Source organism: Cucurbita pepo, chromosome LG06 (assembly GCF_002806865.2).
Source record: "Cucurbita pepo subsp. pepo cultivar mu-cu-16 chromosome LG06, ASM280686v2, whole genome shotgun sequence".
Lineage (NCBI taxonomy): Eukaryota > Viridiplantae > Streptophyta > Magnoliopsida > Cucurbitales > Cucurbitaceae > Cucurbita > Cucurbita pepo.
This window is the reverse complement of record NC_036643.1, coordinates 2,128,241-2,140,805: the sequence shown is the minus strand read 5'-3', so window position 1 is coordinate 2,140,805 and position 12,565 is coordinate 2,128,241.

Here is a 12,565-nt window from a genome sequence, read left to right as displayed (position 1 = left end):
AGAGTTGTTGATGGAGCTGACACTTCTGGTCAATCACATCCTTCTCAAGAGTTGAGAATGCCTCGACGTAGTGGGAGGGTTATAACTCAACCCGATCGTTACTTGGGTTTAGCAGAAACTCAAGTCATCATACCTGTTGATGGCGTTGGGATCCATTGACCTATAAACAGGAAATGAATGATGAAGATAGAGATCAGTGGATTAAAGCCATGAATCTTGAAATGGAGTCAATGTACTTCAATTCAGTCTGGGAACTTGTAGATCAACCAGATGGGGTAAAACCTATTGGTTGCAAATGGATCTATAAGAGAAAACGAGACCAAACCGGTAAGGTACAGACCTTTAAAGCAAGACTAGTAGCAAAGGGTTATACCCAAAGAGAGGGGGTGGACTATGAAGAAACCTTCTCACCTGTTGCTATGCTTAAATCAATTAGAATACTCTTGTCTATTGCCACATTTTATGATTATGAAATTTGGCAAATGGATGTTAAGACAGCTTTTCTAAACGGCGATCTTGAAGAGAGTATCTATATGGCTCAACCAGAGGGGTTCATTGAACAGGATCACGAGCAAAGGGTTTGCAAGCTTAAAAGATCCATTTATGGGTTGAAGCAAGCATCTCGATCCTGGAACATAAAGTTTGATACTGCGATCAAATCTTATGGCTTTAAACAGAATGTTGACGAACCTTGTGTTTATAAAAGGATAGTCAACTCTACAGTAGCTTTCCTGGTGTTGTACGTTGACGATATCCTACTAATTGGAAATGATGTGGGAATTCTGACTGACATTAAGCATTGGCTGGCGACACAATTCCAAATGAAAGATTTGGGAGAGGCTCAGTTTGTTCTTGGAATCCAAATTGTTCGAAATCGCAAGAACAAAACACTAGCTTTGTCTCAAGCATCGTACATCGACAAAATGTTGATTCGATATAAGATGCAGGACTCCAAGAAAGGATTATTACCTTTCAGGCATGGAGTTCATTTGTCGAAGGAACAAAGTCCTAAGACACCTCAAGAAGTTGAGGATATGAAACACATTCCCTATGCATCAGCGGTCGGTAGTCTGATGTATGCTATGCTATGTACCCGACCCGACATATGCTATGCTGTGGGAATTGTCAGCAGATATCAGTCCAATCCGGGACGTACTCATTGGACTGCCGTTAAGAATATCCTCAAGTATCTTAGGAGAACGAGGGACTATATGCTAATGTACGGTGCTAAGGATCTGATCCTTACAGGGTACACTGACTCAGATTTTCAGACCGATGTAGATACAAGGAAATCGACATCAGGATCTGTCTTCACTCTGAACGGAGGAGCAGTAATATGGAGAAGCATAAAGCAAGGTTGCATTGCTGATTCCACCATGGAGGCTGAGTATGTTGCTGCTTGTGAAGCAGCGAAAGAATCTGTATGGCTTAGGAAGTTCTTAACTGATTTGGAAGTCGTTCCAAATATGCATCTTCCCGTCACTCTTTATTGTGATAACAGTGGAGCAGTTGCAAATTCAAAAGAACCAAGAAGCCATAAGCGAGGAAAACATATTGAGCGCAAATATCATCTCATAAGGGAGATTGTGCAACGAGGAGATGTGATCGTCACACAGATAGCTTCAGAACACAACATTGCTGATCCATTTACAAAGCCCCTCACGGCTAAAGTGTTTGAAGGGCACCTAGTGAGTCTAGGACTACGAGTTATGTAATCTAGGGCAAGTGGGAGAAAAGGCATGAGTATGTGATGCCCTAGTTTATTGTATTTCTCTCTACTCAACGTTATAAAACCCCACTAGAGTTTTAGTCCAAGTGGGAGTTTGTTGGGTTTTATGTCCTAAAACTCATAGTTTGTAAACAAAGATATATTCTATTTTCAATAAAGTTATTATTGTTGTTTATTCAGAAAAAATTGTTATTGAATAAAGTGAACTTTACGATCATTAATCTAAATCCAATAAACTAAGAACACTCTGGCTATAGTATGACTACTTGAACTATATGTAGAGACATAAGAGTGGATCAAGTTCAAGTATATAGTCAAAATGATCTATAGTATAAGGATAAGGCTGAGTACCTTATTCTGGGGACACTATGGATGCGGCCCACTTTTGTATATGATATAAACAATGCGATCACTAAATTGTGCATGTGGAGACATGTGAGTGGGGGCGTCCTATGCAATGAGTATTGCATAAGATCGGACCATGAAGAAAACCACTCTCACTTTATAAAGTCGTTTACTGTTGAGACTGATTTTCTTTTCATTCGATAACCTAGGTAACTCGGTTTTAATCCTGAGCTAACCATGAACTCCTGTTTATTCGGAATTATCCTTAGATTTGCATGGGTGAGAGTGGCTCTAGTTCGCCGACTCAACAGGCCTCCCATTTCAGGGGTAAGACTGGGTGAATGGCTGGGGACGTGGGGTGCAAGACGGAATTCACTCCTACCCACTTTTAGGGATAGAAGAAAGGTAGTTCCCTTAAGCACTGACTCCAGGTCTTGAACAAGGGGCCCCACCCTCTCATTGGCCTGAGAGGGATTCGGTTTACTGGTTGGACCACAAACCAATTGTTTATTAGAGGATCAGTGAGACATAAGGAACAAGAAGTAACTTCAGGGGTAAAACGGTAAATTGACCCAGCTCTAGTTACGAACAACCTGTGAAGGATCGACTTACTAATCATGGTTATATCAGATGGACAGAAATATATCTATAGTGAGGGGAGTGCAACTACTAGGCTATAGTGGAGTGTCCTAGTAGTTAACGAATGTTGGTTAACCAGGTTAATGAGTTTAATCGGTTAATCTTGAATCGTTGGAGCCCATGATCTATAGGTCCATTAGGTCCCTCTGCTAGCTCATATCGGACTAAACCATAGAACAGTGTGACGAGTGAGTTCGAAGTGTTCGAATTCAAATTAGGGAATATGCGTTACATATATACGATATATTTAACCGCAATTTTATTTTATTTACGAAATAAACGAAAAGAGAGAATCTGAGATATTTAAATAAGATTTAAATATCTTAATCAATTATGTGTCGGAATTGACTGGGATTGGCATTTGAATTAATATTAAATATTAATTAAATAGTTTAATTAATTATTTAATGTTACTTTAATTTGAAATTCATTATTCAAATTAATTGTTGAATTAAAATGAAGAAAGTCAAAATGTTGACTTTCATCTAATTAAAATGAAGAAAGTCAAAATGTTGACTTTCATCTAATGGAAAAATCATGTTAGTGGAATTTTGAGGTGTCAAAATTTGGTTTAACCAAACTTGCATGTTTGCCAAATAAACCCCACAAGTTTGAGTGGAATTTTGAGTGTCAAAATTTGGTTAACTCAAACATGCATGCTTGCCACATAATCTCAAACATTTGAGTGGAATTTTAAGTGTCAAGATTTGGTGATCTCAAGTTTGCATGAACATGCAAACTTGACTCTTTAAATAGAGTGATCATGATACTTGGAAGGGATTCTTCATCTTGATGAAAAACCTCTCACAAGCACTCTCTTTCACGTATACAAAATCCCTCCCAAGTTTAGTCACTCACCGGATTCCACAATCCCGTTCTAAGGCCGGAGAATAGTGGAGAAGACACTAGTGGTGTCTAGAAACCGGTTCATGAGGAAAAAGAAGTTTGAACTACAAAAGGTTGGTATCTAAACACATTAGGTTTTAATACTTATGAACATGCTAGTTATTTACTATAATTGATGTTCTAAAAGTGCCTAAGATCCAAATTGCTTCCGCATGTGTTATATTAACACCATCATTGCACGGTTAAAGTTGGAAAACTTTAAAATGTCAACAACAGAATTCGAACAAACATTCCAACTGGACTTGCTCGGTTAAAGTTGTTGACTTTAAAATTTCAACAACAGATGATAGGAATAATGGTGTTCCAAATATTCCAACTGGACTGATAAATCACGGTGTTCCAAATGTTCCAACAGGACCTGTTACACGATCCAAGGCGAAGAATATTAAACAAAGATTCATGCTCCATCTACAAAATTGGATCGGCTCGGTTCAACCATCATTTCTGATACGATTTCAACAAACATTCACTCTTCATCTACAAAATTGGATCGGCTCGGTTCAACCATCATTTCTCGAATTAGAGGCTGATACAATTGACGAAGGACAACTGAATATTTGCAGGTTTAAAGTTGGAAAACTTTAAAATGTCAACAACAGAATTCGAACAAACATTCCAACTGGACCGACTCGGTTAAAGTTGTTGAGTATAAAATGTCAACAACAGATGATAGGAATCAAGGTGTTCCAAATACTCCAACTGGACTGATAAATCACAGTGTTCCAAATGTTCCAACTGGACATATTACAAGATCATAGGCGAAGAATATTCAACAAAGATTCATGCACCATCTAAAAATTGGATCGGCTCGGTTCAACCATCATTTCAAGAATTAGAAGCTTATACGATTTCAACAAACATTCACTCTTTATCTACAAAAGTGGATCGGCTCGGTTCAACCATCATTTCTCGAATTAGAGGTTGATATGATTGACGAAGGACAACTGAATATTTGCACGGTTAAAGTTCGAAAACTTTAAAATGTCAACAATAGAATTAGAACAAACATTCCAACTGGACCAGCTAGGTTAAAGTTGTTGATTTTAAATTGTCAACAACAGATGATAGAAATCACGCTGTTCCAAATATTCCAACTGGACTGATAAATCAAGGTGTTCCAAATGTTCCAACTGGACTTGTTACACGATCCAAGGCGAAGAATATTCAACAAAGATTCATGCTCCATCTACAAAATTGGATCGGCTCGGTTCAACCATCATTTCTACAATTAGAAGCTGATACGATTTCAACAAACATTCACTCTTCATCTACAAAATTGAATCGGCTCGGTTCAACTATCATTTCTCGAATTACAGGCTGATATGATTGACGAAGGACGACTGAATATTTGCACGATTAAAGTTGGAAAACTTTAAAACGTCAATAACAGAATTCGAACAAATATTCCAACTGAACCGGCTAGGTTAAAGTTGTTGACTTTAAAATGTCAACAATAGATGATAGAAATCACGGTGTTCCAAATATTCCAACTAGACTGATAAATCACGGTGTTCCAAATGTTCCAACTAGACCTGTTACACGATCCAAGGAGAAGAATATTCAACAAAGATTCATGCTCCATCTACAAAATTAGATCGGCTCGGTTCAACCATCATTTCTAGAAATAGAAGCTGATACGATTTCAACAAACATTCACTCTTCATCTACAAAGTTAGATCAGCTCGGTTCAACCATCATTTCTAGAATTATAGGCTGATACTATTGACGAAGTACGACTGAATATTTGCACGGTTAAAGTTGGAAATCTTTAAAATTTCAACAACAGAATTCAAACAAACATTCCAACTGGACCGGCTCGGTTAAAGTTGTTGACTTTAAAATGTCAACAACAGATGATAAGAAACACGGTGTTCCAAATATTCCAACTAGACTGATAAATAACGGTGTTCCAAATGTTCCAACTAGACCTGATACACGATCCAAGGCGAAGAATATTCAACAAATATTCATGCTTCATCTACAAAATTGGATCGGCTCAGTTCAACCATCATTTCTACAATTAGAAACTGATACGATTTCAACAAACATTCACTCTTCATCTACAAAATTGGATCGGATAAGTTCAACCATCATTTCTTGAATTAGAGGCTGAACGATTGACGAAGGACGACTGAATATTTGCACGGTTAAAGTTGTTGACTTTAAAATGCCAACAACAGATGCTAGGAATCACGGTGTTCCAAATATTCCAACTGGACGGATAAAATACGGTGTTCCAAATGTTCCAACTGAACCTGTTACACGATCCAAGGCGAAGAATATTCAACAAAGATTCATGCTCCATCTACAAAATTGGATCGGCTCGGTTCAACCATCATTTCTACAATTAGAAGCTGATACGATTTCAACAAACATTCACTCTTCATCTACAAAATTGAATCGGCTCGGTTCAACTATCATTTCTCGAATTACAGGCTGATATGATTGACGAAGGACGACTGAATATTTGCACGATTAAAGTTGGAAAACTTTAAAACGTCAATAACAGAATTCGAACAAATATTCCAACTGAACCGGCTAGGTTAAAGTTGTTGACTTTAAAATGTCAACAATAGATGATAGAAATCACGGTGTTCCAAATATTCCAACTAGACTGATAAATCACGGTGTTCCAAATGTTCCAACTAGACCTGTTACACGATCCAAGGAGAAGAATATTCAACAAAGATTCATGCTCCATCTACAAAATTAGATCGGCTCGGTTCAACCATCATTTCTAGAATTAGAAGCTGATACGATTTCAACAAACATTCACTCTTCATCTACAAAATTGGATCAGCTCGGTTCAACCATCATTTCTCGAATTAGAGGCTGAAACGATTGACGAAGGACAACTCAATATTTGCATGGTTAAAGTTGAAAAACTTAAAAATGTCAACAATAGAATTCGAACAAACATTCCAACTAGACTGTCTCTGTTAAAGTTGTTGACTTTAAAATGTCAACAATAGATGATAGAAATCACGGTGTTCCAAATATTCCAATTGGATTGATAAATCACGGTGTTCCAAATGTTCCAACTAGACCTGTTACACGATCCAAGGCGAAGCATATTCAACAAAGATTCATGCTCCATATACAAAATTGGATTGGCTCGGTTCAACCATCATTTCTAGAATTAGAAGCTGATACGATTTCAACAAACATTCACTCTTGATCTACAAAATTTGATTGGCTCAGTTCAACCATCATTTCTCCAATTATAGGCTGATACTATTGACGAAGGACAACTGAATATTTGCACGGTTAAAGTTTGAAAACTTTAAAATGTCAACAACAGAATGCAAACAAACATTCAAACTGGATCGGCTCGGTTAAAGTTGTTGACTTTAAGTCAACAACAGATGGTAGGAATCACGGTGTTCCAAATATTCCAACTGGACTGATAAATCACGGTGTTCCAAATGTTCCAACTGGACCTGTTACACGATCCAAGGAGAAGAATATTCAACAAAGATTCATGCTTCATCAACAAAATTGTATCGGCTCGGTTTAACCATCATTTCTAGAATTAGAAGCTGATACGATTTCAACAAACATTCACTCTTCATCTACAAAATTGGATCGGCTCGATTCAACCATCATTTCTCGAATTAGAGGCTGATACTATTGACGAAGGACAACTGAATATTTGCATGGTTAAAGTTAAAAAACTTTAAAATGTCAACAATAGAATTCGAACAAACTTTCCAACTAGACTGTCTCGGTTAAAGTTGTTGACTTTAAAATGTCAACAACAGATGATGGAAATCACGGTGTTCCAAATATTCCAACTGGACTGATAAATCACGGTGTTCCAAATGGTCCAACTGGACGTGTTACACGATCCAAGGCGAAGAATATTCAACAAAGATTCATGCTCCATCTACAAAATTGGATTGGCTCGGTTCAACCATCATTTCTAGAATTAGAAGCTGATACGATTTCAACAAACATTCACTCTTTATCTATAAAATTTGATCGGCTCAGTTCAACCATCATTTCTCCAATTATAGGCTGATACTATTGACGAAGGACGACTGAATATTTGCACGGTTAAAGTTTGAAAACTTTAAAATGTCAACAACAGAATGCAAACAAACATTCCAACTCGATCGGCTCGGTTAAAGTTGTTGACTTTAAAATGTCAACAACAGATGGTAGGAATCACGGTGTTCTCAATATTCCAACTGGACTGATAAATCCCGCTGTTCCAAATGTTCCAACTGGACCTGTTACACGATCCAAGGAGAAGAATATTCAACAAAGATTCATGCTTCATAAACAAAATTGAATTGGCTCGGTTTAACCATCATTTCTAGAATTAGTAGCTGATACGATTTCAACAAACATTCACTGTTCATCTAAAAAATTTGATCAACTCAGTTCAACCATCATTTCTCGAATTAGAGGCTGATACGATTGACGAAGAACAACTGAATATTTGCACGGTTAAAGTTGGAAAACGTTAAAATTTCAACAACAGAATTCGAACAAACATTCCAACTAGACCGTCTCGGTTAAAGTTGTTGACTTTAAAATGTCAACAATAGATGATAGAAATCACGGTGTTCCAAATATTCCAATTGGATTGATAAATCACGGTGTTCCAAATGTTCCAACTAGACCTGTTACACGATCCAAGGCGAAGAATATTCAACAAAGATTCATGCTCCATCTACAAAATTAGATCGGCTCGGTTCAACCATCATTTCTAGAATTAGAAGCTGATACGATTTCAACAAACATTCACTCTTGATCTACAAAAATTGATCGGCTCAGTTCAACCATCATTTCTCCAATTATATGCTGATACTATTGACGAAGGACGACTGAATATTTGCACGGTTAAAGTTGGAAAACTTTAAAATGTCAACAACAGAATGCGAACAAACTTTCCAACTGGACCGACTCGGTTAAAGTTGTTGACTTTAAAATGTCAACAAGAAATGGTAGGAATCACGGTGTTCCAAATACTCCAACTGGACTGATAAATCACGGTGTTCCAAATGTTCCAACTGGACCAGTTAAACGATCCAAGGCGAAGTATATTCAACAAAGATTCATGCTTCATCTACAAAATTGGATCGGCTCGATTCCACCATAATTTCTAGAATTTGAAGCTTATACGATTTCATCAAACATTCACTCCTCATCTACAAAATTCGATCGGCTCGGTTCAACCATCATTTCTCGAATTAGAAGCCGATATGATTGATGAAGGACGATTGAATATTGGCACGGATAAAGTTTTGAAAACTTTAAAATGTCAACAACAGAATTCTGACAAACATTCTAACTGGACAGGCTCGATTAAAGTTGCTGACTTTAATATGTCAACAACAGATAATAGAAACTACGGTGTTCCAAATTTTCATGCTTCATCTACAAAATTGGATCGGCTCGATTCCACCATAATTTCTAGAATTTGAAGCTTATACGATTTCATCAAACATTCACTCCTCATCTACAAAATTCGATCGGCTCGGTTCAACCATCATTTCTCGAATTAGAAGCCGATATGATTGATGAAGGACGATTGAATATTGGCACGGATAAAGTTTTGAAAACTTTAAAATGTCAACAACAGAATTCTGACAAACATTCTAACTGGACAGGCTCGATTAAAGTTGCTGACTTTAATATGTCAACAACAGATAATAGAAACTACGGTGTTCCAAATTTTCAAACTGGACTGATAAATCACGGTGTTCCAAATGTTGCAACTAGACCTGTTACATGATCAAAGGCGAAGAATATTCAACAAAGATTCATGCTTCATCTACAAAATTGGATTGGCTCGGTTCAACAATCATTTCTAGAATTAGAAGCTGATACAATGTCAACAAACATTCACTCCTCATCTACAAAATTGGATCGGCTCGGTTCAACCATCATTTCTCGAATTAGAAGCCGATACGATTGACGAAGGACAACTGAATATTTGAACGATTAAAGTTGGAAAACTTTAAAATGTAACCAACAAAATTCTGACAAACATTCCAACTGGACCGGCTCGGTTAAAGTTGTTGATTTTAAAATGTCAACAACAGATGATAGAACCACGATGTTCCAAATATTCCAACTGGACTGATAAACCACGGTGTTCCAAATGTTCCAACTGGACCTGTTACACGATCAAAGGCGAAGGATATTCAACAAGGATTCATAATTAATTTACAAAATTGGATCGGCTCGGTTCAATCATCATTTCTAGAATTTGAAGCTGATAGGATTTCAACAAACATTCACTCCTCATCTACAAAATTGGATCGGCTCGGTTCAACCATCATTTCTCGAATTAGAAGCTGATACGATTGACGAAGGACAACTGAATATTTGCACGGATAAAGTTAGAAAACTTTAAAATGTCAACAACAGAATTCTGACAAACATTCAAACTTGACCGGCTCAATTAAAGTTGTTGACTTTAAAATGTCAACAATAGATGATAGGAACCACGGTGTTCCAAATATTCCAACTAGACTGATAAATCACGGTGTTCCAAATGTTCCAACTAGACCTTTTTCACGATCCAAGGCGAAGAATATTCAACAAAGATTCATGCTTCATCTACAAAATTGGATTGGCTCTGTTAAACCATCATTTCTTGAATTAGAAGCTGACACGATTTCAACAAACATTCACTCCTCATCTTCAAAATTAGATCGGCTCGGTTCAACCATCATTTCTCAAATTAGAAGCCGAGACGATTGACGAAGGATAACAGAATATTCTTACGGTTAAAGTTGGAAAATTTTAAAATGTCAAGAACAGAAATCTGAAAAACATTCCAACTGGACCGACTCGGTTAAAGTTGTTGACTTTAAAATGTCAACAACAGATGATAGAAATCACGGTGTTCCAAATATTCCAACAGGAATGATAAATCACGGTGTTGTTGGGTTTTATGTCCTAAAACTCATAGTTTGTAAACAAAAAACATATTCTATTTTCAATAAAGTTATTATTGTTGTTTATTCAGTAAAGATTGTTATTGAATAAAATGAACTTTACGATCATTAATCTAAATCCAATAAACTAAGAACACTCTGGCTATAGTATGATTACTTGAACTATATGTAGAGACATAAGAGTGGATCAAGTTCAAGTATATAGTCAAAATGATCTATAGTATAAGGATAAGGCTGAGTACCTTATTCTGGGGACACTATGGATGCGGCCCACTTTTGTATATGATATAAACAATGCGATCACTAAATTGTGCATGTGGAGACATGTGAGTGGGGGCGTCCTATGCAATGAGTATTGCATAAGATCGGACCATGAAGAAAACCACTCTCACTTTATAAAGTCGTTTACTGTTGAGACTGATTTTCTTTTCATTCGATAACCTAGGTAACTCGGTTTTAATCCTGAGCTAACCATGAACTCCTGTTTATTCGGAATTATCCTTAGATTTGCATGGGTGAGAGTGGCTCTAGTTCGCCGACTCAACAGGCCTCCCATTTCAGGGGTAAGACTGGGTGAATGGCTGGGGACGTGGGGTGCAAGACGGAATTCACTCCTACCCACTTTTAGGGATAGAAGAAAGGTAGTTCCCTTAAGCACTGACTCCAGGTCTTGAACAAGGGGCCCCACCCTCTCATTGGCCTGAGAGGGATTCGGTTTACTGGTTGGACCACAAACCAATTGTTTATTAGAGGATCAGTGAGACATAAGGAACAAGAAGTAACTTCAGGGGTAAAACGGTAAATTGACCCAGCTCTAGTTACGAACAACCTGTGAAGGATCGACTTACTAATCATGGTTATATCAGATGGACAGAAATATATCTATAGTGAGGGGAGTGCAACTACTAGGCTATAGTGGAGTGTCCTAGTAGTTAACGAATGTTGGTTAACCAGGTTAATGAGTTTAATCGGTTAATCTTGAATCGTTGGAGCCCATGATCTATAGGTCCATTAGGTCCCTCTGCTAGCTCATATCGGACTAAACCATAGAACAGTGTGACGAGTGAGTTCGAAGTGTTCGAATTCAAATTAGGGAATATGCGTTACATATATACGATATATTTAACCGCAATTTTATTTTATTTACGAATTAAACGAAAAGAGAGAATCTGAGATATTTAAATAAGATTTAAATATCTTAATCAATTATGTGTCGGAATTGACTGGGATTGGCATTTGAATTAATATTAAATATTAATTAAATAGTTTAATTAATTATTTAATGTTACTTTAATTTGAAATTCATTATTCAAATTAATTGTTTAATTAAAATGAAGAAAGTCAAAATGTTGACTTTCATCTAATGGAAAAATCATGTTAGTGGAATTTTGAGGTGTCAAAATTTGGTTTAACCAAACTTGCATGTTTGCCAAATAAACCCCACAAGTTTGAGTGGAATTTTGAGTGTCAAAATTTGGTTAACTCAAACATGCATGCTTGCCACATAATCCCAAACATTTGAGTGGAATTTTAAGTGTCAAAATTTGGTGATCTCAAATTTGCATGAACATGCAAACATGACTCTTTAAATAGAGTGATCATGGTACATGGAAGGTCTTCTTCTTCTTGGTGAAAAACCTTGAGAAAAACCTCTCACAAACACTCTCTTCACATATACAAAATCCCTCCCAAGTTTAGTCACTCACCGGATTCCACAATCCCGTTCTAAGGCCGGAGGATAGTGGAGAAGACACTAGTGGTGGTTCGAAACCGGTTCGTGAGGAAAAAGAAGTTTGAACTAGAAAAGTTTAGTATCTAAACACATTAAGTTTTAATACTTCCGAACATGCTAGTTATTTACTATAATTGATGTTCTAAAAGTGCCTAAGATCCAAATTGCTTCCACATGTGTTATATTAACTCCATCAATTGGTATCAGAGCAAGTTTTATGCACTTTATTTACATTAGTTTGATCATGGTGGGTACCATTTCATGAATGAAATTTGTGGTTGCTAAAGTGGATGGTTTTGG